Raw genomic sequence first — 21,863 nt, forward strand, 5'->3', positions numbered from 1 at the left:
AAAAGACTCATTCTAACTTAGTATCATAGTATAAATCATTTCTCTCCTGTTAAATCTAAAGAAAACTGAAAGTGATAAATACAGTGAAGTCTATGTATTTGTGTCACCAAATTAATCAAATCAAAGGTGTTACATTCAAATTGAAATATATTTTTCCTGGATGGCCGCATAGCCAAGTTCACACAGTACAGCTTTGTGGATCATTCTGCCATTGTAAATGCTTGTGAATTTGGGGGGCAGGGGAGAGGGCTGTGAGGTGATGCTAATACACACAAAGAACTGGATGATTCAAGCACTTTTACAAACCTGACCTTGGACCATTGGCTTGACCCCTCTCCTAATGTGCAATGCACTCTGTACCAGGTTCCCAATTTTTTTTTTTTAAAGACATGTAGTTAGTACTGGACTCCAACAGGATGTCTCTGAAAATCAGATAATGACCTGCCACATATGGCTCCGAAATTCTCTCTTAAGCGGTAAGAACAGCATGGGCTCAGCTGGGGTACAGACAGCGTGTACCCTGAGAAAGCTCCAGCAAACTGAATCCAAGAGAAAACTTCAAAATCTCTCAAAGATTCCTAGGATAGTTTTACCAAAAGGCATACTGTACACAGAATAGATGCTCACAGGGTGGAGCTTAACGTTTGAAGCAGCAAGAGGTTAACACCAACACTCTTACCCGTTATACACAACCTGAAAGCGGGGCAGGGAAGGGTAACAACCACCTAAACAAATAACCCAATTCCCCAATACAGATCTGTATCATTCAAACCAAAGATTGTTTTGTTATTAATCAGAATAAGAGAATAAGTAATTTCTTTTTATTTTTTTCAGTATCAAATGCATCGAAGCAGCAGTAATTTATTTTATGTCATTATTTCTTTTGATACTATGCAAAATGCCATTTCTAAATGCTGCTTTTCTAAAAACATAACCATTAGGACAGTTGTTACATATTTAATTTCATGCTCCACTCAGCATAAAGCAGTTGAGAGACTGCCAGCCAGAGCAAATTAAGTAACCGGTTAGATAATTTCCTGCTTAATTGAAAGCAGGTAGTTTTTAAAAGTAATAATTGATTTTGTTTCTAATGAGTGTGTAGCTATTTCTTCCTTTTTCTATTCCTGTTATTAAACAAGATTGCACTGAACCTTTGTACACTGCTAATGACAGACACAGGAGGAAAAGAATGGGAGAATACTGTTTATTTAATATTTTAGCTTCCAACTGCAGTAAAAAAAAAACAAACAGCGGAATGGCATCTTAATATTGGTCCTCCACTTCAAGATGCAATCCAGGTCAAAAGTTCTTACCGTCATGCTCTTCAAGGGCAAGAAGTGAGCCAGCAATCCCAGCTTAGTTCAAAGTGAAGAAGCATCAGTCACCCTAGCAGAGAATAACTGACCTCAGGGGAAAAAAAAAAAAGGAATGGGGGAGTGAGGGGGTGTCTGGAATTACTACTTTCCTTTTACTTTTGGGAATGGTCATTCCAAAAGAAAGCCATGATGCCTAAAGAGAACAGATAAAGAAATCTCTGACTGACACTGTTATATCATTTGGTTAAAAAAGGACTTAATTCTCCTCAACTGTTGAAAAAGTGCCTGTCACAAGCAGTTAATTCACTTGAAAATTATATTTAAAAACAAAAGAATAATTGTTCTATTTAAAATGTTTGAACAAAATATTACATTTTCTGATCTAAAGAAAAAATTGAGATGACTGTCCATCTTATTTTCTTCCACTACTTTGAAAATTAACAAAAGGGAAAGCACATTCTACATGTGTAGAAAGTGTTCCTGCAAGCTTTCCATTACAATCCAGTGTTTTGACAAGTTAATATAAGAAACAGTCAAATTCCAGTGTGACTCATTTTAGACTCTATTCTCATAACTGAGCACCTAACTGCTTTCCTTCCACAGGTGCATATATATAAGCAATAATTCCCTGGAGTGATACAAAGCAACCTCGAGTCTAAAATCGATAATACGTCTGTATAAAAATCAGAAGCTATAGCGTCACATATACATATACACGGAGTACACTTAATAACGATCACAAAATGCTGAGATGAGTCTCCCAATGAAAAATCGCTGCTGATTTCAGGCCATTAACTAATTCCCATATTGCTATTACTGATTAGTGCGCTGAGACAATTAAGACCTGTGCCAGGCAGAGCAAGCAAGAGTTCTGCAGGCTGCCAGTAGCTTGATCCACACATTACTGAAAGCATCGTGTGCAGTTCTAAGTATTTAAACCTGGTATTTAGTATACAAATCCTTATTCTGAATCAGGCAAAGATTGAAGGAAAAATGCGGTATCCTCACAGAGCATAACAGAGAGGTATGCAAGGATGTCACGAGATTTGGCGTTATCTTTAGTTTGTGCAAAGAAAGCACAGTCACTGGCATTTGCTAGTATGCCAAATGACAAGAGGGTTTTTTGGTTTATCCACACTGGCAAATCTCTAAAGCAGTTAATAACCTTAACAGCAACACTATGATTTTTTTTTCTGAAAGTCGTGGCTGCTAACCATAAAAAATTCTCATTTTTTTAAAGGTCATCGGTACAGTACTTAGAGTTTACCTATTCATACATGAAGACGCCAGATCATGCCTGTATTTGTGATAACACACACCCCCATCCCCATTTTTCACATGTGAGTACATACATACGAACAGGGCTGAAACTATTACACGCAGACATGTGTGTATCCACCTCAGCCTATAATAGTGTGGTATAGAATGCAGGGGAGGTCAATGAGTTCAAAACAGGTATTTTATTCAAAGAAGAAAAAATATGAATAAGCCATGCAGTTTGTGCCGAACAAGTACCTGAAGAGCACCGTGTCACCACGGACTGCTTCTGTAACATAGTCATCCCCAGGGCAAAAGAGCCCTACAGCTTGCAGTTTCTCCACTGCAGATTAGGAGTGCTTCTCCTGTCTCACCACTTATGAAGCTAAATTCTGATGCTCCTGTCAGTTCAAGTTTTCAGTTCTCAGAGCAAAAAGAAATAAAACCCAACACACATGCAAACACTGCAAATCCTGGCATTAAGTAATATGTCTCACGCAGCGAAGTCACACATTTCATGTTTACTGTTAAAGCTATTTTGAGTTCAGCAATGGGATTAGGGCTGATTTACAATCTCCCCTTCCAATATTTGTGGCATTTCATAGTCCACCTTTTGTCTCCTTAGAGATTGAAGAAAACGACCATTAAAACTGCAAATTATTAAGTTGTCAATCACAAACCTAGGGCCTGGGTCACTTACAGATCAAACCTGTACACACAGGAGTTGTGGGAAAGGAAGACAGAAAAAGAGGAAGAAGTAGAAATATGACAAGGACGCATGAAAACTGGAAGTAGGAGAGAGGGAAACGCTTTACTTCATGATATCCAAATGAACACTTTATGAATGGTCACCCCAGTAAAAAGCTGTGATGCCTAAGGTCCATGGAAAAACTTCTGGCATTCTCCCCAACACCCCCCAAAAAGGACTTCATTCTTTATACTTATCCAAATATCACTTGGCAGACATCCAAACTCTGCTTTAAGATCTTAATAATTTATATCAAGTGACTTGGTCTTGTTGGTGCGGTGGACAAAAGCCAGCCAACACTAAAAAACATCCAAGATGCATGGTAAATACTTTCAGTCTGTGACTGCACTGTTACTATACTACATCTACACATGTACGGTGCAAGTACACATACATGTAACTCATGCAAATACACTCCACGTGTTTAGATTCTGCAGTCTGAAAAAATGCAAATAGAGGTCCTAAACACATGCTTCACTTCCGATACCTTCACTAGTCCTTCCACTGTTGAGGACAATGGATGTTTTGCTATTAGGATGGACTTCAGAGCACTACATTGAATAAGGACCACAGGTCACAACTACATGAGCTGTAGTTGACCACAACAACTGTGTGAGCTATTTGTAAAATCACCCCAAACTGACCCCACCTTAGAGGTTCTCAGTTTTCCACCAAACATGTGCCAAGAGCACATGGACAATTAATCTGTAAATATCTTATGAGTACATCTAATTTCTGAATGACTTTCTATAAGTGCATCTATTGAGTGCAGCTATTTTCCCCCCGCAAGCTTTAGGAAGGAAAGAAATTATTAAAGATTACAAATTTATAACAATAGGTTAAGGTCTAATAAATCATAATGATACTGAGTAGAAAGTCATGGTCAAAGCATTCACAATTATAAGAAAAGGTTAACCATTCTAAAGCATGTGGATGAGCACTGCAAAATCTGTTCTGTGGAACAGAGGCACTACTGCAAAACCAAACAGGTAACACATTTTGGGGGGAAATTAGAGACAAATATTATAAACTCATGTCCTTCAGAAGTATATGTATGTATGTGCAAACACACACTAATTCCAGTTCTACCTTTTTTGTAGTTTCAAGCTGAAGTTAATTGGGTCCAGAGAAGGCTGTGCTATAAGAGCAAGAATTTCTAGACAAAAGTATGGTCCTAAGCTTGTCTTATCCAAATGACTCAATGAGAATTCTACCATCAACCGAAGTAAGATTTCTGTCTAGTTCTTAGGAAATTCAAAGACACAGTAGCAAAGAACAATCTATCCTTTAACAAATAAGGTATTTGAAGAGGACAGCTGGGCCAACTGAAAGTCTTCAACAGATCAAGATTAATTACAATTCCTAGGAAAGAGAATAATCCTCTGTTCTCACTCCAGTCTTAAGAACACACTAGCTCAGAGAAGTCTGCACAAAAGCTAGGATAAAGCTTGAGATGCCTCTTGGAACTCACCGTGCTTAATCTTATCTTTTTCCGAGAGTTTATAGATCTTATCAGGTGACCCTCTGTATCATCTAGACTTATCTGTCAGTCAGCCTGGAATCACAGCTGCCACATCTGAAAGGAAGACAGGGAAGGATAATACTGGTGATTTTCTATAGAAACTATGGCCAAATCAAACAAACTTCTTTAAAATGTTAAACACATTTTTTAGACTAATAGCTAGAAAAATAAAACTTGACTTTGGATGGTTAAAAACTTCATGTAAATCCAGAGCAAGTTCCACAGGAGGGCTCTGATCTTACAAGTTGACTTGTGCACAAGGTCATACTTAGAGATAAATCAATTTAAAATTAAGCACTATGGATAGACCAGCTTCCTTAATGGTTATTAATCTCAAACCATCTGCCCTAAACCACCTTTATCAATGTGTTACCCACAGGAAAAGAAAAATTGTGGGGGGAAGGGATGGGGGAAGAAGTGTACATTGGAGAAGACATGAACTCCAGCACAGTATTTATCATGCAGTAAGATAATCAGCTACATAGCTTTCACTTCTGTATTTTAAATCTGCTTTGGAAAAATGGTAGTTCCTAGGAAAAAACAGCACAACATGGGTCAGCCAAACAACAACAACATCATCTGTATATATATGCTATTAAAGTCCCTGAGGGCTTAAAGAAAAGTATCTTTTATCCCCTGAAGGGAGAAAAGAAATGTTTATAAAAATCCAAATGAACTAACAAATAAAACCCTACTCAATAAAATACAGCTGTACTGGGAAAAATTCATCTGCTCTCCCTCCGCTCTTGAATAGCAACACTGCTAATGGGCTCAGCACCTAAGGGCCCCGTTGGAAGGAGTAGCTATGACTCTCTTAAGACAGGACCACAGTTACTAACTGGGCTCTGCTGCAGAGGTTATAGTTCCTCCTGGTCCCACAGGACGCCCCTCAGGGTAAGCATGTTAGCCTCCACACCAGTGTTATGTGGAATTCCTCCCTGTCGGCTGGCTTCACCCATCACTCCATAGTTTTCTATTGTAGTCCAAGTCCAACTCAATTGGCCTCACATGGGGCACCGATTGTTGCAGCACAAACAAACTAGGAGGCTGCAACAAGGCTTTTACTGTCCATATGGTTTCTCCTTCCTCCAGAGGCCAGACCACACTGCTCCTCCTCCATCCAATACCCTATCCCTCACTGCTCCTCCATCCAACCCCCTATCCCTCACTGCTCCTCCTCCTCCTCCCAACCCCCTATCCCTCACTGCTCCTCCTCCTCCTCCCAACCCCCTATCCCTCACTGCCCCTCCTCCTCCATCCAACCCCCTATCCCTCACTGCTCCTCCTCCATCCAAATATCTATCCCATCATCCTCAGGGTTATTTAACTACTTAGCAGGAAGGAGCTACAGCTGCACATCATCCATATCAATCAACCCACTGCCTTCGAGGCAAGGCCACATATTATCAATGCTAATCAACCCACTGCCTTCATTCCTTTACAGTTTTCTCTTAGTTGAAATGAAATTTTGGCAATCTATCATATGGATCAGAGCCCAGAGTCTGTGCCCACGGCTACTGTTGGGCAGGTGTCCAGGGACCTTTTGATGGGTTTTGCCTGGGACACCAATGGGTTTTATTGACTTGTGCTGCAACGCAGCATTTAAGGGCACCACCTGCCATGACAGACCAGAGGAAGAGGGAATGGATCTTGCAGGACTGAGGTTCTAACTCAAAATGCATTGAACTGAATGGTGTCATCCTTCCTCCAGGACTGACTCTTTGGCTGGGTTACAGGGAGCAATCTCCCCTCTCCTCGACCTTGGCCAGTACTCTCATATTGCCATTGAGTCCTATCTCGGCCACCAAGGTGGGAAATTCCAGAAAATAGTGCTCCAGATGATGACGGTCCTGGACAGGAATCCATCACCAGAGGGAACGTCCAGCTGGTAGTGCTCCAATTGTGAGCGTTCTGGGGGGGTATTCTGTTGCTGGGACCTCCACTTGGTTGCACTCCAGAAGTGAAGGTCCCAGACAGATATCCAATGCATCCATGGAGCACTAACCAGATAGGAAGAATGTAGGGATTGGTGGAACACACAAAGACCCAGCAGAAGAAAGTGGCTTGGTTCTTTTTCTGAAGAGCCCTACTAAACACTAGTAGCCATTTTCCATAATTTGTGAGCCACATGGACTAGCTTTGACTATATATAAACTGTATCTGCAGGGTTGTTCATGACATGCAGAAAAGGAGGCCAGTGTGAACCCTGTATGAAGGACAGCAGGTAGGACATGAAAAGGGAACTCTATAGCCATGACGTGTCACCTCAACCCACTGACATCAACATACCAGCTTTGGTTGGGTGGACAGGCCACCTTCCCAAAAAGGAATATTAAAATTATATACGTTCAAGAAATAGACTGGAATTTCAGGGTTAGAATGCTTAGTTTCTTGTTGCTGTTCATTCCAGGGAGATGTACATTATTTAGTAATGGAATTTTCCCACAAATTAATTAATTTTAATGATGTTATTAGTAATCAGATTGGGGGGGGTGGATATTTTATGTATACACACACACGCACACCACACAAGAACATTTTTCACACAGTTAATACAGTTCATAAAGTTGATATGAACCCGCTCATGCCCAAGCCCACCGACTGGGCAACTCTGGGGATGCAATCACATGTAATAACAAAGTACTATTTTTCATCTCTTATCCCAGTTCAAAGCCTGGAATATAACTTTCAGCCCTGGGCCTCCTTTCATCTCCTCACTCTCAATCAACAATAAAGAGCGACCTAAAATCCCGCCCATTTCATAGATCCTCTCCCACGCTCCCTTTTCCCTAAGACCACCTCCCAAAGCAGCATTCCATGCAGGGTTGTTCATGACATATGGAAAAGGAGGTCAGTGTGAACCCTGTATGAAGGACAGCAGGTAGGATGTGAAAAGGGAACTCTATAGCCATGATGTGTCATCTCAACCTGCTGACATCAACATACCAGCTTTAGTTGGGTGGACAGGCCACCTTCCTTAAAATAGCTCCACACAGACTATGTGGAGCCACACGTGAGGGTTCTGTGCTTGTTGCCCTGCACACAACTGTCCCAGCTGGCTAACGGCACACCTGACGAGCAAATTTCTTTTGCATACTGAAAAATCTGAAGCAAATACCTTTTGAGTAAACCCTGGTAAGAGACTCTGAACAGACACTACTGTGTCTTCCATGAAAAAGGCAGATCCTGCCCTACCCTGTAGGTGACAGGGGTCTCAGACAGAGCCTGAAATAGTTGCCCAGACACTGAGGAAAGAGGCTTGCGCAGGTTACTTGGTTGGTCACTAGGGCCACCACTGGGAAGCACAGCCAATTCCTCAGCTCCTGCACCTTGCAGAGGGAGTTACGTTTTCTCTGTGACACTCCACTGGAGCTTCTCCCTCCATACTATAGCCCATAGCACAGGCTGCCTGAAAACACATCCTTCAGGCCTCCACCTCCTTGAATGAGCACAGGGGGCTCATGACCATTTAACCCCCAAAACCCTCCAATAATTTCTGACTCGCTGGCACCCAGCATCCCTTGGCCTCTAAGCAAAAATGAAGAGAAAAAACTGGTTCAGAATAAGACAGCATGTTTGAATATATTCCAGTTATCAGAAGCAAGAGCTGTGAAGCCCCAATAATGCAAATAAACTCCAAAGATGAAAAGAAAATTCTGAGTCTGAGACAGCTGTCACTGATACACCCAGGTAAGCGTTTTGCAGTACTGACAAAGAAAGTGTATCAAAGGCTGTTTACAAATCAATAAACAGTTTCTAGCACATGAAAAGCTTTCAATATAATGATTTTATTTTTACACTAAGGGATTCTTCCCTTTTTGGACAAAGCAATTTCTATACAGGCAACTGAAGACTAGGCTTCCCATATTTCTTTATCAAGTTGCTGCCACCATCACAATATACAGCCAGTCCTCTTTTAAAAAATGGGAATTGTTTGTTTGTATTTCAAATGGATAAGAAAAGCATAAAAGGCTTTGAACGTGTTTCATAGGCACGTTGGCCCACACTATGTCACCAAAAGAAGTCCTCCAAGTTCAATTCTGACTGCCAAGGCTGCATACATGACATTTGCTATTTGAGTTCCTACGGGAGGCTCCAGATAAGATCCTTATGGGTAAGGAATAATGCTAGGCAATCTGTAGCCAAAGATTTCAGAGAATGTTTTAGGCTTTAGTTTTTGGAAGTACTAACAATGGCCCTGATCCAGTAATGCCCTAAAGAACATAACTGAAACGCTTTGCTAGATCAGAACTGTAGCATGCAATGGAAGAGAACACAGATATCTGACTATTACAAACACTGAAAGAGGAAACACGCAGCACAGTTAAAATTTAGTACCATGGTCATTTTTTCCTATAGTAAGTCCCACGTTCCCATGGATCTGCTCCCTTGCCCATAAGAAAAATTAACAGCCAAGTGTCAAGGTACAGACCTAGTCTTAAACACAATCCCCTTGTGCTACAAAGTGTGTCTTTCTATAAACTTCTCTCTTAATGCTTTTAGTGGTATTTTCTGCCCAACAACATTTTAGCTGATGCACCTACACATACACCACCTGGTAGAGTCAACCTGCAGGTGCTAAGTTGTAGATCAAGAGTGCTGAAGTGACAGAGAGCACCAGGCTGAGCTCCACACCAAGCCAGTTCAGATCTGATTGAGTTCATTAGCTCAGGCTGCATCCCAGACCTCTGCGGATTCACAGCCATACAAGTACTTTCATGCAGCATGAATGCATCTTGTAGATCTTGCCCAGTTATCCCTATGCTGTGCTCCCAGAAGAACTAGACAGCAAAGTCCAGATGGATTTGAGAGGCTCTCGGATGGAGCAGGTGCTATTAACCCCAGCCTGAACTCAGTCCGAGCCCCTGGCTGGGCACAGCACAGACCTGTGGGGCACAGCAGGCAGGCTCCCCGTGGTGCTGCAGTACTCGGGCTGAATCGGTCGCTCCAGGTCAGCACCAACCGTGCTGATGGCAGGCTCTGCTGGGTTCCTCAGCACTTCTCATAACTAGAACACAGAGTAGACACACCCAAGCAGGCACAGATATTGTTCAGCAAGCCTTAACACTTCGGTTCCATAGGGTAAGAAAGTGGCTGGACCTCATCCAGGCTCATACTCGGTGCTAGATGTTCCAGGCTTGCACCAGCTCCTGGTGAACTCATTAGACACCGTTGCAACATACCCTTAAGCTCACATCAGAGTTTCCACAGAACTCCTCAGCATCACTTACACTGGTCTGCTGTGACTCCTTTGTACAAGATCCAGTTCTGGCTGCCCTGAGTCTAGGTGCAGCTCCCTAAGAAAACACTCTATAAAAAGGTATGATGTGAAGATGTAGGAGACTAAGCCTGAGACATCAAAGCATCACAATACCGATGCAAAAGAAATCCCCAAATTAGCACGAGTTACTCCACGTAAATCACAATGGATACGGTACGATTCCATTACACAGAGACGATCTTTTCCATCAAGATGCCAGCATACCAGCCTGGTTCTTTCGTATCTAAAGCATTTGGTTAGAATGAGTTATAATTTGTTATAACAATGTTAATAAATTAAAAGCACAAAGGGGCAATTACAATCACATTAAAACATTCCGTAATTTTGGAAAATTAATGTTTCACTAAGTCTTCATTTTTACAGATAAATTGAGTCAGAACTGTGCTGTTCCTACACTGTGCTAACTAGTATCACTGTTAAGCTTTTTGGAACCATATGGAAAGCTATCAATTTTTTTCTTAAGTAGGATTCTCATCACTTTGTTTAATATCACTACAAATTACACAGGCTAATATTTACAGATGGTTTCCTGTAGGAACTGTGAATCAACAAACTGAAAGGCAATAGGTAGTAACTATTGGAACTGGGGTTGTTCAGCCTGGAGAGGAAGGGGCTTGGGGGGGCCCTGATGGCTCCCTACAGCTGCCTGACAGGGGGCTGTGGGCAGGGGGGTTGGTCTGTGCTCCCAGGGAACAAGAGACAGGACCAGAGGGAACGGCCTTGAGTTGCACCAGGGGAGGTTTAGATTGGATATTAGGAAAAAATTCTTCCTGGGAAGGGTGGTCAGGCACTGGCACAGGCTGCCCAGGGAGGGGGGAGTCACCATCCCTGGGGGTGTTTAAAAACCCTGTAGATGCAGGGCTTAGGGACAGCGTCTAGTGGTAGGCTTGGCAGGGCTGTATTAATGGTTGGACCTGATGATCTCAAAGATCTTTTCCAACCTAAATGATTCTATGATCCTATTAATTCCCAAAGGATGTGTTGTGAGCTACCTGCCAGAGGGCTGTACAGAGAACCGGGAAGCTCTCTCACCCTAATCCCTCATTTGACTCAGTACTCCTTTGGGACTTTGGAAAGTCACACGGAACCAAACTGCAGTAATACCAAACTGAAGCATGAGAAGTTTTTAAACCATATTAAAAAAAAAAAAATATATCACAGGATTGGCTTAAAAAGTCACAAGACTTTTTAATGTTATACTATAGGCTCCTTTTCTTTGTCTCCTGGTGCTTTTACTTCAAGTTTCAGTCAACTGAGACTTCAAAAGTATTCATTATGGACATTAAATATATAAACGTATCTTTTTGAGCAATAAAAAGGGTTATTCGCAAAGTTTGACATCAGCCCTAGGTCTCGCAGAGACTTCACGCATTTTAAGTTTCTCAGATGAGTTTAGAAAGCCTATAGCTTTAAAACTTTCAAAACCTTCAGTATCAGATTTTCGTGTACTTGACAACAATACTTGGGTAAAAAATGTTCATGCTTGGGCAGCTAAAGAGAAAGCAGTTTTCAAAAGTGCTTAGCACACAGCAGTCTCATATGCTGTTTCCATGAAATCCTTCTCCCACCATCTCAAAAAGGGTATCACACAACTACAGAGGTGCAGAGACGAGCAGGATGATCAGTCAGAATGGAGTCCATATGGGAGCGATTAAAGGAACATATTTTCTCCAGCACAAAAATTAATAATAATAATAATAATAAAAAAAAAATCTAGGGAGAATATGGCACAGAACAGCAAAATTAGTAATTGTGTCAAAAAGGTGAATATGGAAGTTACTCACTCTCTCCTAACACAGGAATTAGGAGGTGCCAGTTCTAATTATCAGCTGATGGATTTCTTGAACAATTGAAATAAATGTTTTGTCCATAAAACACCAGTGGAACTCATTGCCACCAGGTGCCACAGACTCACAAGAGCACAGAAGTATTTGCACAGAAAGGTCCATGGCTATTTATTAATGGATATCCATGGAAATGTATTAAATACCCACCCGTGAGCCAGAAAGTCCTTTAACCCCCGAGTCCTACAGATGCTGGCGCAGGGGTGACCCCCGCTGAGCCCCTCCGCACCCCCTGCTGTGCCCAGGGGCACTCTGCCAGGCTGTTAACCACCACCCCCCAGCACCCAGCTATTTAACGCGATATCTCCAGCTATCAGGGAGGCGGGCCCCACAGCAGAGCACCCCCAGCAAAACCTAGCACCTTTCCCTAGCCCATGGGCTAGAAGCCCACCCGGGGCATCCCCCCCGTTCCCGGCCCGGTGAATCGCATTTCGCCAGTGTTCGCTTCCCGGGACACCCCTCACGGCAGCCGGGGTGGGTTTACCCCCACGGCCCTGAGCTCGGGGCTTTACCCGGGGCAAAGGCGCGGGGAGATGGATGGGGGGTGGGATGCGGGGCGGGCGGCGGGCAGCGCAGCGCAGCGCCCGCAGGATTTGGCGTCCGCGTTGCCACGGCAACCGTCCCGGCGGCGCCAGGGAGCGGGTGACGTCACGCCCCCGGCGCCGGCCAGTCTGGGCCGCCCGGCCCACGGCGTCGGCGGCGGGGGGGGGGGGCGGGAAGGGGGGAGCCATCGGCCCCCAGCCCCGGCATCGGGGGTCGTGTGGCTGCGCGGGGGCTCCCCGCATGCCCGATGCCGGGGCTGGGGACTGATGGCTCCCCCCGCAGCGCCCTGTCCCCGCCGCGGGGGACGGTGGCATTTCCGCGGGGGCTGTCGCCACGGCTCGTTGCCACTTGGCCCCCGCTAGCCCCGGGGGCCGGCTGCCCTGGCCCGGGCCTTGCCAGCTCCATTGTTGGAGTGGCGGTGCCTCTGTTTCCATCCTCAATTCATTTGCGGGCACTTTAGAAAAGCGCTTTCCTGCGGGAACAGGGGCTTTTCACTGCGCTCCAGCGCGGTCCGCGATCCCTGCCAGCGCTCCCAACTTCCCGCATTCAGCCTCCAAGTTTCCCACTGCTTTCAGCAAGGAGATTCCCACACCGCGCGGTACCTGACCGTACTGGCAATTCAGCCGGTTGCAGTGCAACCTCCTTGCAGTGAGCGGTTCCCGTATGGAATTCTTCACCGCATTCCCGCTGCGTTTCTTCATGAGGGGGATGCATCCCTCATGGAGCGGCGTGGGCTCAGGGTGGGAAAAGCAGGTTGTTCCTGCATGTAGGCTGTTACTTACATAGATCCACTCTTTACATTTGTTTCAGTGGGCTCAGGACAAAGACCACTCGGCAAAAGCCAGTGTAGCTGCTTTGTGACCCAGCAGGAGAGGCAGGTTGGGTTTAAATACAAATTTCTCTCAGCAAAGACATTAAAGCACTGCAGAGTGCAGGTTTTTTGCAGTGAATGAAATGCCCCCCCGTCTGCCAGAAACTGCAGCTCCTCTGTGTTTTATCTCTTCTTCATTGCGCAGCACCTCTAGCTGTGGGCCTCAGAGCCTGCGTGCATGGGAGCTCTTCCAGGCTGAGGAGGAGGAGATCTGACATGAGGTTCCTCTACCAGTAAAATCTTAGAGTGACTTCAATTAATTGCACAGGTTTGTGTTTTATTTCACTTAGCATTTGCTGAGTAGCTGTTAGCATCCAGGCGGGTGGGACGTCTGCAATGATTTTCTTTGTAATTCTGCTTATTTTAATTCTCCTGTTAATAAATTGGTTTGGTGCGTAAGTTCTCAGGGAAAAAAAGGAGGTGGAGACCAAACCTTTAGGAATAATTACAACTGCTTGCAGTCATACAGAAGCCTTGAAGGCAGCAGAAACTTGCTGAAATGTCACCCATCAGCTTGCAGACCCTCTGCCCAAACCTTGCCACACACAGCAAAGGTGCAGCCACCCCAAGGAGCACGAGCAGCAGTGTGAGAGGAGGCATGTGGGGAGCAGCAGCATCTCGACACAGGGCTGGGGTGGGCAAAGCATCCTGGGAGGATGGGATGCAGGGACCCCCCAGGGCCGGCCATGGACCAGGGGGCTGGGGAGGAGGAATGATGGCAAGGGGACCCGTGCATCCCGCCAGCAGTTCAGCCCTAACCCTGAGGATGGACTTTTAAATCAGTTCAAGTGGTGCAGATATCAAGCAAGGCAATAGCTAACCCCCTGCAAAAGTCGGCAGGTGAAGGGCCCCTGCCTTGTGGCAGACCGATGGCACTGGTCACGGGTGTACAGCTGGGCGCGAGGACAGGCACGTGTGAAGGGCTCACCCTGCAAACGCTGATTTAATGGAGGTCGGCTAGTCCACACGCATGTGGCGGGATCAAACACTCCCCTTTCTCTGGTTTGCTGGACACTTTGGAAATGGGAGGGTGCAAACAAGCTGAGTTTATGTACGTATGGTTTTAGCATGAGTTAAGTCTTTCCAATTGTAACTACTCGATATGATGTTTAAATCTAAGTGACTTGTAACCTTTAAAATCTTGCTGGGATTTTAACACCGCCTGCTTTTGATGACTGCTTAAGGGAAATTAATCAGAACCATCATTGACAGTCAGCCATCTCCATCAGGTAACTTTGCAGTAGAAGAAATAAATTCCAGCTGGTGGGGGAAGGGAGAGAGCGTCCTGAGAAACTGGCTCCTCCGCTCCCATTGATCATCACCTGCGCTGGACCTCATACAGCAGTTTAATCCTATTCTCTCCCTCAAAGGTTTCAAGCCCCTGCAAGATCCTGACTGCTAGGGAACAAAGGCTGGTATGTGGTTCCCTCAAAGGTCAGTCATTAACCTGCCCCAACAACAGTTTTAGGAAGATCAAGGCAATGAAGAAAAACTAAGAAAAAGCACTTTCACTTTGGAATGAATTGTTCAAAATGCCCTTATACATTCAGTTTTATTCCCTTTCAGCTCCGCACTTTTTAGTTCCTGCACGTATTTATTTCTCATCAGGAATAATGGCAAGATTTGCTTTCCCAGAGATTTGACCTTAAGTTTACTCTAGCCACAACACTATAGAACATTTCATCAATTATGAATGTACTCATGTGTATAGAGGAACTGGCAAGGCAGCTCAGTAATGCTACCTTGTTCTGGAGACTTACCCTTATAAATAAATTAGGGGCATATCTTTATGAAATACCAGAAATAGAAGATGAAAGAAAAAGGGGGAAAAAGAGAGAAAGCAAAACAGAGGAAAAGCAGAGAAAGAAAGAGAAAGAAAAGTAAGAAGGGAAAGGGAAAGAAAAGGAAGAAAGAAGGAAGCAGAAGAAAGATGGAAAGGAAACAAAATCTAGAAAGCCACATTTTTCTAAAGATAAAAGGACAGAGGCTAATACCAAAAGTGCTTTCTCTGTGATTTGTATTTTCTGTGCCTGTGTGTCTCTGTGTGAGAGACAATATAGTGGACTTGCAGTAGCCAGACTATCAATAAGACATTTATTTCCATAAGTTATTGATGACCCTTTAGCTCACAAGTGACAGGCCAAAGTAGAGCCACGAGCAACTTCTGAAAGGTCATCAATAACAACTGAAAATAAATGTTTTATCCAGTGCCTTCCCATTGTGTGTCCTGTTTATGCAATGCCAGTTTAAGTTTCACCTGGCATAGTTTTTAATGGGCTGTAACTACCTCAGTCCCTGTCTACAGCAACCAAGTCTTCCAGCAAAGGGGGAAGGAGGACACACACACGGAGACAGACACACACACCCTTCCTTACTCACATGCTCCATGGAGTACCTTTTGTCAGATGCAGAGGTAAAAGCCTGCATCTTTCAGCACATCAGGATGAAACAGTACCCTAAAGAGTGAAAGGAGAGACTGCCACCTTACTGAAACATTAAAGACCATGGAGAATCCTGATGCTGCAAGTGTAAGAGCATTCAGAAGAAAGGAAATCCAGAGGGGACAGGGAGAAAAAAAACAAAAAGGAGAAGCTGAGATGCAAGGCTGTAAATAAATTATGCCTCATGCTAAGATTAAAAATACATAATATTCTATTAATGTATTTCTAATAATAATTCATACCATACTGCAAGGAAGATTGATGCGTTGTGTGTGTTCAGGAGTTCCTGGAGGCAAAAGAAAGCTCTTTATGTCTATAAGGAGTCTCTTACTCCCAGTGGAAAAAAAAGACTGCAACAGACACTGGATACAACGCAGTGGGGACCAAAAACTTACTTTGCATAGCCATCACCACTAACCACAATGTCTTTTAATCAAACTTTTGTATATAAAATTTCAAATTTTCTTACTCATTTGTATTTCCACATTTTAAAAAACAAGTTTTTTGAGAATCAGTTCTCAGGCACTGGATGTAGAGTAACTATTGCAAGAGGCTGGTCTGAAATAAGCTAATGACTTTGTATCCAGTGGTGAAACTTCTGCTCACTTGAGCAGCCCTTATACCCACATCCTTACTCAGGCAAATAAGCTCATTAACTTCAAGACAAACTTTCTATATAAGCAAGGATTTGTGCTGCTTTTCAAGTCGATTTCTCCATTGAGGTAAATTAAGACATTTGCTTGAGTAAAATGTATCGGTGCTTTAAAGTGTTGAAAGAGCATGTTAGTGGAGTAAAAATTACCCAAATAAATGTCATTAACACTTCAAGGTAAGTATGTGGAAACATACTGGGATGGAAGACAACTTGAAATAGTTACTTTGCATAAGCTGTGTGATTACCCAAAATATTCTTATATATGCACATCATTTAGCTTTAGGAAAATGAAGTCAAAATTGTAAGAAAATTTGCATGTTGAAGCATTTTTAACAGCAATGTTGAATATGTCTTTAAAATAGTTTTGCATGACTTGCCCCCTGCACAAGAAGCGAAAACATGAAGAATTGCTATGCAATTACTCTAAAATGGAAAATATCATTCATTCCCACTTCTTGTAGGGGAAAATTAGTAAGTAACAGAATATATTTAACTGTGAAGAATTGCAGTTCATGGATCATTGTCCTATATTCTTCTTACATCCATCTTTCTTTTTTCTGCATCTCCAGACATTTGCACCCTGCAATGTATATCTTGATTTAAATTCACGGTGCTACGCAGTGGTTTTCATTAGGTGTTGTCCTAATAAGCATATAAGGTCATTTTAGTATATACAGTTGCTGGAATTAAAAGTCATCAGTGTGACCCTGTCTGCCTAAAGGAGACATTACCTGTCATTGGGTTTTTTTCTTGCTCTCTAAACATGAAATCCTGCAAACACTGGTTTCTGTCAATGAAAGCTGAGGGCTCTTGTTTTCTTAAGTGACAACTTTCTCAGAAGCTGTGCAGGCTATAAGGAATGACCGCAGAAAGCATCCTACCACCAAAACTCATCTTTTTAGCAGACCGCTTTTTCAAACACACACGAGTACAGAAGCAAATTAAAATGGTGCTATAATCCTATAAATAATCCTCTACTGTTCTCCTATTTCTTCTGCAGGATGGAAGACCAGAATGAGAAAGAGCCTTTTGCTTCTGTCGATAAGCCCTTGGTAGAGCCTCGTGTTATGGCAACAGGAACTCTATGGCAGGTAAATAAATAGATAATAAGGTTACAGAATGCTGCATGCATTGGAAGTGCATGGCATGGCCCATAAACAGCTGTGGTCAGGGGATTTGGAGATACATTGAGCAGCTTCCCCTCCACACACACGACCACCAGACTTGAATTTCTAGTTCTTTCTGACTTCTGTTCCCCGCAATGACGCCAATGTGACTTGAGCCAAATCAACAAACAGCATTTTCTATAGTGCTTTAAATACTGGTCAGGCTGTCACTAGCATGAAGCAAAATGCAGAATCGTAAATTAGTATTTGGCAAGCAGGTGATAGCTGAAAGTGACGCTGACCCATAAAAGTACTTTGAGAACCGACTGCAGTTACGGAAAACATGGATGCATTTCCAGCAATGCAGAGGAAGCAAAGGTCTTCCTGTCTACCCTTGGATGTCCCTTTGCTGTGGGAAAGGCTGTCTTCACAGTCAGGGAGAGAGAGGTGATGTCTTCTCTTAATTTACAATAAATACATAAATAGATAAATAAAGATTAAAAAGATAACCCCCAAAGATTTGAACAGTTCTTTAAAACACTCATTATATACAAATGTGTTATATCAGCTTTCAAACTGTAAAATAAATAACAAATGTGTTAATATTAGCTTTCAAACTGTAAAATGTCGTATTGCTATTGTTTCTGCAGGGGTTTTTTTGTGGATTGAACTTAGGCTGCTTTTGCTGATGAAGCTCTTCAGGTCCCCTGGAAATAAATACCAGTATCATTGGTGTAATGATAACATATGCAGATGAGCATGTACACATCCAGATACTTATTTAATTTAGGTCGATTTGCTCATTGCCCCTGTAGGCTGCATTATTTGTGTGATTATAGAGCTCTTAATGCCAACTTGAAACCAACATGAAAATAATACGAGGCGGTATCATACCATCAGTTTTCAGGCAGATTGACTGAGGATTTCTGTCTAGAAACAAAGGGCACGACACTGCACATAAATCTGATCTAAATCTACGCAAAATGAAATTAAAGAAGTTAAGAGTCCAAATTCAATCTGTTACTATGTAACTCGGTTTAATGGAGTGCTCCTCAGGAAACTGCTCCCAATACTCCGAGATTATTTTCCCCTTCCCCAGAATCAGCATCTTGATTGCTTATATTTGGACTACACTGCAGAGGGCTGTCAAACATGAGTTATCTTTCTTGCTACAAGCTTGCTTTAGTCAACACAGAAATCTGACATTACCCAACACACCCAGTGTTTTTCTGGTCACCTGAACAAAGCAACCTTCTGAAGTGACATTCGCCTTCGGCCACCAGGCAAATGCCAGGGCGTCTGTCAGTGACATACCAGTGTTGCCTGCTGCCGCAGCCTCTCAGAGGGAGAAGGTGGGGTTGCACAAATTCACTTTTTTTCAAAAAAAGAAAAGAAAAGCTCTTGCAGATACTAACCCTGTTACAGCCTTTTTTGGTTCTCTCCCCTAACTGAGGTGAAATATTTCTTTATGCATTCATTTGCATGTTTGTGTAAAAAAGAGCTTACATAAGCATCAAGCCATGGAGAAGTTTTGGGGTTTTTTTAATTTGTTCCTCATCTTTCCAAAATGTTTGGTGTCACATGATTTTTTGTACCATACGAAGCTGAAGGAGAGCATAAAGAGGTGGGTAGGAGCACACTCCTGGCATTAGAAGGATGCTCTAAATTGGACAACTGCGTGAACATGAAAAAAATAAATTAAAAACTCCCTTTTGCCTGTGAAGAGCTGTAGCGAGCAATCAACATATGCTTTTCTTTTTATTTTATATTAAACTTCATGCACAGAGGGCAATGGGGAGGTGAAGGTCTTGAGAATCTCTTAGGTTTTCTCACTAAACAGAAAATTGTATCATGACCTCAACCAGAGAATGAGAAAAAACCCCATCACGTTAAGTGCGGCATGTGACTGGTATTTAGGGTTTGGATTTGCAGAAGACAGGGACAACAGCACTGAAGAGGACTTGCACTATTTGGGGAAAAGGTTTGAGTGAAGAAGAGTTTGGAAAAGCTCTGGTGAGGAATCATCCCTGGTGAGGAGTGGTACCAGAAGACTGATGGATTGCGGTCTGTTGGTGGTCTGCAGACTGAGGTGACTTCTCTGTGCTCCCTGAACGCCTGATGGATCTTCCCTGACCCATTTGGAGGACCCATGGGGTGTCACTGCAAAGAAGCCCGCAGCCTCACCTCCAGCCCGGTGTCCAAGGATACAGAGGCATGTAGGAATAATAATCCAATAAGGGATTTACATGTTCTTTCCTTCATCTCACTCCTCCACCCAATTTTTCATTTCATATCACTATCCCCTGTTGCCAAGAGGAGTTTATCTATGGTGTTTGATAAGGGAGCACTAAACACATTATAGTGCTATTTTAAATGACATCACAACTAACTAGATATTTTAATTGAAGGTAAATAACCAACATTATTGCCTTTTGAATGATAGCAATAGTGGAGAGTAATGGCACCACTGAGGAATCAATTGCTATTTCCCTCATAAACCATAAACCATTCAGAGATTTATAATGTTTTTTTAATGATCAGCCCTTCTAGGTGTTGAGCAGCTCCTCTGAGATCCTGAGTCTTCTGGCTGCCTGCTGAAGTCAACAGGAACGGGGGGCAGGGAGTCTCAGTATCACATACCTGTGTGCCCACCAGGATGAAACTTGTCCCACCTCAAGCAGCCTCAAGCAGAGGAAAGCCTGGGATTTTACTGCACCACCCTGATACGGTGTGCCCCAAGCCCCAAAACAGGGACACTTGACTCAACCACTGTTTCATAACCTGCTTAAGAATAAAAACGCATTGTGCATTTGTGTGCATTTCATGCCCTCTTAAGGTAGGTATAGCAAGTAACCTTGTGCAAGAAACCGCTTCCTTGCTTGCTTGCTTGCTTCCCTTTGCCTACCTAAATGTGTTCCCTTCAAATTTTATCTGCCCAGAGACTCCTTTAACGAATGCAGTACTATCCAATGCACCAGCTGGTTCAGTGGCATCGTATCGTGCACAAACATCTGTGGATCCAGAGTGCCGTCAGAGGAAATGTCCTGTATTGCCTGCTTGGAAGGACTGTCCCCCTTCCCTGGAGCCATGGCCCAGAGACGGTGTCAATGTCTCTGGTTCATTTTTTCAGCCAGAGTCAATGGCATGTTCATATACTCAGACCTGTGCTGACAAACTCAGCCTATGTTACTCATTAAGTTCAATGGGATTATCCTCATGACAAAGGAGATACAAGGCCAGTCATTATGTTTTCATGTTTAACTTGTTGTACTTTGGTTTTGAATCACAAGTGACTTTTTTAAGCTCCAGAGAGCACCTGTGATGTGATCTGAACTCATCAGTTCTCTTTTAATGGACCTAACTGGTCCATTCAAGCATTATCGGGGATCTCGTGGTAATATTGCAGGAGCTGGTTACAATGGAAATTCATGTCGGCTCTCTGGATGTGGGAGAAGAGCACAGAAAACCCCAGCCAAGACAGATGAACTCCTCCAGCCAGCCAGGAAGGGACCACATGCTTAAAGATGCACAGAATTTATTTTAAAACTCCAAACTCAGTCTGGTGAAAAAAAAGGAGTGTTAATCCCTATATAATCATGTCATGAAAAATATTGCTATTAATAGGACAAAAGCGTGAACACTAGCTACCATCCCTCTCTCTCGTGTACATACATCTTCAGGGATGAAGAGTTTCACTATGCCTACCTCCACTGCTAACATTCCGGGGTTTCCAACCCATTTCTAGAGCAATTTACTCAGCATCTGGTGCACATCCAATCTAAATTTTGAAAAAGCAGCCGACCCAACCTGCTCCCACTTAAGTCAATGACAAAACTCCCATTGACTTCAAGGAGAGCAGAAGCAGACTGGCTGTTAACAGGGAATTGGTGCCTATTGTTCAGCCGAGCATGTCGGACTAGCATGTATCAACTTCATGAGTATCAAAGGGAGTTACTAGAGGAAATCCCCTGAATATTTATGCGATAGTTGAAGGGGAGGGCTGTTTTTCCCCTCTCCCACATACCTCTGCTGCGATATGTTAGCTACGTGAGCACGCACAGCCTTGCCACTGCTTCAGCAATGCTTACAGACCCTTGGGTTTCCCTGTGTACCCTCTACGGTGGAAGGAACCCGATGGAAAAAGAGGTCTGCGGCAAATCCCAGTTCTTCACGGCTTTCCAGAAATACTGAGTCATCTTCGAGAGCCAACGTGGTCTCAGGGAATTTGCTACGGGGCTGCTACAGAGCGTGTGTGTGTCTGTGTGAGAGCATGCGTGCC

General features: G+C 43.3%; 1 long non-coding RNA gene across 1 annotated transcript; it reads left to right on the forward strand.

Annotated features, from left to right (window-relative positions):
- The first annotated feature begins 13,544 nt into the window (after positions 1-13,544).
- Positions 13,545-21,416, forward strand: LOC114011667 (uncharacterized). The gene is made up of 3 exons (XR_003553710.2): positions 13,545-13,650; positions 17,479-17,569; positions 20,126-21,416. It is a non-coding gene; the product is annotated as an uncharacterized LOC114011667 (long non-coding RNA).
- Positions 21,417-21,863: the final 447 nt, after the last annotated feature.

Source organism: Falco peregrinus, chromosome 3 (assembly GCF_023634155.1).
Source record: "Falco peregrinus isolate bFalPer1 chromosome 3, bFalPer1.pri, whole genome shotgun sequence".
NCBI classification, from domain to species: domain Eukaryota; kingdom Metazoa; phylum Chordata; class Aves; order Falconiformes; family Falconidae; genus Falco; species Falco peregrinus.